The sequence below is a fragment of the Prionailurus bengalensis genome, chromosome B1 (assembly GCF_016509475.1).
Source record: "Prionailurus bengalensis isolate Pbe53 chromosome B1, Fcat_Pben_1.1_paternal_pri, whole genome shotgun sequence".
NCBI lineage: Eukaryota > Metazoa > Chordata > Mammalia > Carnivora > Felidae > Prionailurus > Prionailurus bengalensis.
Genome location: NC_057344.1, coordinates 71,485,119 through 71,490,924, shown reverse-complemented (window position 1 = coordinate 71,490,924; position 5,806 = coordinate 71,485,119). Strand labels below are relative to the sequence as shown.

General features: G+C 37.7%; 1 pseudogene; it reads left to right on the top strand.

The window, feature by feature from the left end:
* The first annotated feature begins 4,313 nt into the window (after positions 1-4,313).
* Positions 4,314-4,422, top strand: LOC122479329 (annotated as a pseudogene).
* The last annotated feature ends 1,384 nt before the right edge of the window (positions 4,423-5,806 follow it).

Sequence of the window (5,806 nt, the reverse complement as noted above, 5' to 3'; positions counted from 1 at the left end):
ATTTGTTCTAGCTCTGTGAGGAATGCTGGTGCTACTTTGATAGGGATTACATTGAATATGTAGATTGCCTTGGGTAGTATCGACATTTTAACAATATTTGTTCTTCCTATCCAGGAGGATGGAATCTTTTTCCATTTTGTGTGTGTGTGTGTGTGTGTGTGTGTGTCTTCCTCAATTTCTTTCATAAGTTTTCTATAGTTTTCAGCATATAGATTTTTTGCCTTTTTGGTTAGATTTATTCCTAGGTATTTTATAGTTTCTTTGTGCAACTGTAAATGGGATCGATTCCTTGATTTCTCTTTCTGTTGCTTCATTGTTGGTGTATAGGAATGCAACCGATTTCTGTGTGTTGATTTTATATCCTGCAACTTTGCTGAATTCATGAATCAATTCTAGCAGTTTTTTGGTGGAATCTTTTGGATTTTCCATATAGAGTATCATGTCATCTGTGAAGAGTGAAAGTATGACCTCCTCCTGGCCAATTTGGATGTCTTTTATTTCTTTGTGTTATCTGATTGCAGAGGCTAAGACTTCCAATACTATGTTGAATAACAGTGGCAAGAGTGGATATCCCTGTCTTGTTCCTGACCTTAGGAAGAAAGCTGTCAGTTTTTCCGCATTGAGGATATTAGTGTTGGTTTGTTCCTGTATATCTTTTATGATCTCGAGGTATGCTTATTATATCCCAACTTTCTTGAGGGTTTTTATCAAGAAAGGCTGCTGTATTTTGTCAAATGCTTTCTCTGCATCTATTGAGAGGATCATGTTATTCTAGTCCTTTCTTTTATTGATGTGATGAATCATATTAATTGTTTTGAGGATATTGAACCAGCCCTGCATGCCAGGTATAAATCCCTCTTGGTCGTGGTGAATAATTTTTTTTTAACGTATTGTTGGATCTGGTTGGCTAATATCCTGTTGAGGATTTTTGCATCCATGTTTATCAGGGAAATTGGTCTATAGTTCTCCTTCTTAGTGGGGTTTCTGTCTGGTTTTGGAATCAAGGTAAGGCTGGCTTCATAGAAAGAGTTTGGAAGTTTTCCTTCCATTTCTATTTTTTGGAACAACTTCAAGAGAATAGGTGTTGACTCTTCCCTAAATGTTTGGTAGAATTCCGCTGAAAAGCCATCTGGCCCTAGACTCTGTTTTTTTTTTTTGGGAGATTTTTGATTACTAATTCAATTTCCTTACTGGTTATGGGTCTGTTCAAATTTTCTATTTCTTCCTGTTCAGTTTGGATAGTTTATGTGTTTCTAGGAATTTGTCCATTTCTTCCAGATTCTCCATTTTATTGGCAAATAATTGCTCATAATATTCTCATATTATTGTTTTTATTTCTGCTGTGTTTGTTGTGATTTCTCCTTTTTCATTCTTGATTTTATTTATTTGGGTCCTTTTCTTTTTCTTTTTGATCAGACTGCCTAGTGGTTTATAAATTTTGTTATTCTTTCAAAGAACCAGCTTATAGTTTCATTGATCCATTCTACTGTTTTTTGGATTTTGGTAGCATTAATTTCTGTTCTAATCTTTATTATATCCTGTCTTCTGCTGGTTTTGGGTTTTATTTGCTGTTCTTTTTCCAGCTTCTTAAGGCGTAAGGTTAGGTTGTGAATCTGAGATCTGTCTTCCTTCTTTAGGAAGGCCTGGATTGCTATATACTTTCCCTCTTATGACCATCTTTGCTGTGTCCCAGAGATTTGGGTTGTGGTATGATCATTTTCATTGACTCCCATATACTTTTTAATTTCCTCTTTAACTGCTTGGTTAGCCCATTCATTCTTTAGTAGGATATTCTTCAGTCTACAGGTATTTGTTACCTTTCCAAATTTTTTCTTGTGGTTGATTTCAAGTTTCATAGCATTGTGGTCTGAAAATATGCACGGTATGATCTCGATCTTTTTGTATTTACTTATGGCTGATTTGTGTCCCCGTACATAGTCTATTCTGGAGATTGTTCCATGAGCACTGGAGAGGAATATATATTCTGGTTCTTTAGGATGAAATGTTCTGAATATATCTGTTAAGTCTATCTGGTCCAGTGTGTCATTCAAAGCCATTGTTTCCTTGTTGATTTTTTGATTAGATGATCTGTCCATTGCTGTGAGTGGAGTGTTGAAGTCTCCTACTATTATGGTATTACTGTCGATGAGTTTCTTTATGTTCGTGATTCATTGATTTATGTATTTGGGTGCTCTCACATTTGGTTCATAAATGTTTACAATTGTTAGGTCTTCTTGGTGGATAGACTTCCTTGATTATGATATAATGCCCTTATTCATCTCTTGATACAGTCTTTATTTTAAAGTCTAGATTGTCTGGTATAAGTATGGCTACTCCAGCTTTCTTTTGTTGACCATTAGCATGATAGATGGTTCTCCAACCACTTATTTTCAATCTGAAGGTGTCTTTAGGTCTAAAGTGGGTCTCTTGTAAACAGCATATGAATGGATCTTGTTTTCTTATCCATTATGTTACCCTATGTCTTTTGTTTGGAGCATTGAGTCCATTGATGTTTAGAGTGAGTACTGAAAGATATGAATTTATTGCCATTATGATGCTTGTAGAGTTGGAGTTTCTGGTGGTGTTCTCTGGTTCTTTCTAATCTTTGTTGTGTTTGGTATTTATTTATTTATTTATATTTTCTCATCTTTTCTCAGAGAGAAAAGATCTTCTTCTCTGTTTTCATCTTTTCTTCAGAGAGTCCCCCTTAAAATTTCTTGCATGGCTGGTTTAGTGGTCATAAACTCCTTTAATTTTTGTTTGTCTGGGAAACTTTTTAAATTTTTTTTTAATGCTTATTTATTTTTGACAGAGAGAGACAGAGCATGAGTGGTGGAGGGGCAGAGAGAAAGGGAGACACAGAATCTGAACCAGGCTCCAGGCTCTGAGCTGTCAGCACAGAGCCTGATGCAGGGCTTGGACTCATAGACCATGAGATCATGACCTGAGCCGAAGTTGAACACTTAACTAACTGAGCCACCCAGGCACCCCTGTCTGGGAAACTTTTTATCTCTCCTTCTGTTTTGAATGACAGCCTTGCTGGATAAAGCATTCTTCTTGGCTGCTTACTTTTCTGTTTCAGCACATTGAATATATCCTCCCACTCCTTTCTGGCCTGCCAAGTTTCTGTGGATAGGTGTTCTGCAAACCTGATCTGTGTTCCCTTGTAGGTTAGGGACTTTTCTTCCCTTGCTGCTATCATGATTCTCTCCTTGCCTGAGTATTTTGTGAATTTGACTATGATATGCCTTGTTGATGGTTGGTTTTTGTTGAATCTAATGAGGGTCCTCTGTGCTTCCTGGGTTTTGATGTCTGTGTCTTTCCCCAGGTTAGGAAAGTTTCCCGCTATGATTTGCTCACATAACCCTTCTACCCTTATTTCTCTCTTTCTTTTCTGGGACCCCTATGATTCTGATGTTGTTCCTTTTTAATGAGTCACTGATTTCTCTAATTTTTAAATTGTCCCTTTTGCCTTCATCCCCCTCTTTTTTTCTGCTTCATTATTCTCTATAAGTTTGTCTGCTCTATCGCTGATTCTGTGTTCTACCTCATCCATCCTTGCCGCTGCTGCATCCATTCGTGATTGAAGCTCAGTTATAGCATCTTTTATTTCATTCTGGCTATTTTTTACTTCTTTTATCTCTGCAGAAAGGGAATCTAATCTATTTTTGACTCCGGCTAGTATTCTTATTATCGTGATTCTAAATACTGGTTCAGACCTCTTGCATGTATCTGTGTTGGTTAAATCCCTGGCTGTCGTTTCTTCGTGCTCTTTCTTTTGGGGTGAATTCCTTCGTTTTGTCATTTTGAAGGCAGAAAAGGAATTAATGAGGTAGGAAAATTAAAATTAAAAAAATGAAAATTAAAAAAAATGAAAATTAAAAAATTAAAAACACACACACACACAAAATAAATCTCATAAATGATGCTAGATCCTAGGTGTGCCTTGGTCTTGGTGTTGAAAGTGGTCTGACAGATGAGAGAAAAAAAGTGGGGAAAAAAAGGAAATCGTTTGAGAATCTGAAAAAATGAGTACACTAAGTAGATGAAAACAAGATGATGGGAGTAAAATAGATTTCGAAAAAAAAATTACACAAAAGTAAAGACTAGTAGGAAAACAATTAAAGAAAATATAAAAATGATTTTTTTCTCTTTTTGTATTCAAGGAAAAGAAAAGAAACGAAAAAGAGAAAAAAGAGGAAAAAAAGAAATTGTTTGAAAATTTGAAAAAGTGAATACACTGTAGTAGTCTAAAATAAAGTGATGCGAGTAAAATAAAATTTGAAAAAATTTACATCAAAGCAAAAACTGTAAGCTTTGTGCAGTGGCAGTATCATAGCCAATGAGGTTTATCCGAGGCACGATTATTGCTAATTGAAAAGCAAAAACTATAGTAAAAAAAAAAGAAAGAAAAATATTTTTAATAGAAGTTGAAAGTAAAAATAAAGTTTTTCACTTTCTGCATTCAAGAAAAAGAAGAAACGAAAAAGAGAAAAAAGAAAAAGAGAAAACAAGGAAATCGTTTAATAATTTGAAAAGGTGAATACACTGAAGTAGACTAAAATAGAATAATGGAAGTAAGATAGAAATTGAAAAAATTTACACAAAAGTAAAAAATATAGTAAAAAAATAAAGAAAAATATTTTTTAAAAAATTGAAAATAAAAGTGAATTTTTTCTCTTTCTGTATTCAAGAAAAAGAATAGTATAAAAGAGAAAAAAATTTAAAAAAAAATAAAGAAATTTAATAGATGGACCTGCTAACAGATTGAAATAGGACTGAGATTAGTTTGTTTTCCCCTACAAGTCAGACTATGTAGTGCTTTATAGTTCATTAAGTAGGCAGTGAGACTTGGGTTCTTAGAGAGGTTGGCCCACTTGGGCGGGGCTCAGTGTAACGTCTCTGTTCTCCACTAGATGGCGCTGGTAGCCTACTGGGGTGGATTGTTGCAGAGCCTGTAGGTTCATACACTCTGTGTATGCGTGGGAGTGGTGAAAATGGCGTCACCCAGCTACCCAGTCTCTAGTATGGGAACTGTTCTCTCCGATCAGCAATCACACACCCGTCCGTCTTCAGCTTTCGTCCACTTCCTGCTTTTTCACTGTCCGTGACCAAGCCCCAGGCAGTACCTCTCTCCTGAGTTTTGTCTCAGATGCGGCTGTTTTCCCCAGCCCCTTACTTCCAAAGGACTGTGGCTTTGACCTGTTCCGCCCCTCTGTGGGAGGGTCTCACCGAGCAATGGCCAAATGAGCAATGGCCAAATGTTGGTTGCACCCAGGAATGCTTGCTGGACCCTGCTGCTGTCGGTGCCCCGAGACTGCGGCCAGATGTCAACCCGCCCCAGAAAAAGTTCGCGAGATAGTGTAGCAGCAGCTTTTCAGGGATTATGGAAAATCACAACACACATCTGGCACCAGGATTCACCCCGTAACGACCTTGCCCCAGCACCAGCAAATGTGGTCGTTTTCTGGAGTCTTCTGGGACCAGGTGGCTTCAACAGTCTCTACCAAATGTCCTTCCAGCAGTGGAACCGCTGTTCCCCATGTGGCCCGAGAACCTCCCGTACCCCACTCTGTTCCTGGGGATTTGCCCTTCCCACCAGAGCACCGCCAGGTATAGAGCTGCTGAGTTGCAGCCTTTGCACTCCCCTTGTTTACAGTCTTAATGGAATTTAAACCCTCTCCTTTCTCCTTTCTCCCTTTTTAGCTTAGTCCCTGCGGCTGTTTCCAATTTTCCACTTTCTCTGCAGCTGCTTCTGGGGGGGGGTGCTTTTCCCATGTTCTCCCCTGCTCCTTCCAGTCTCCGT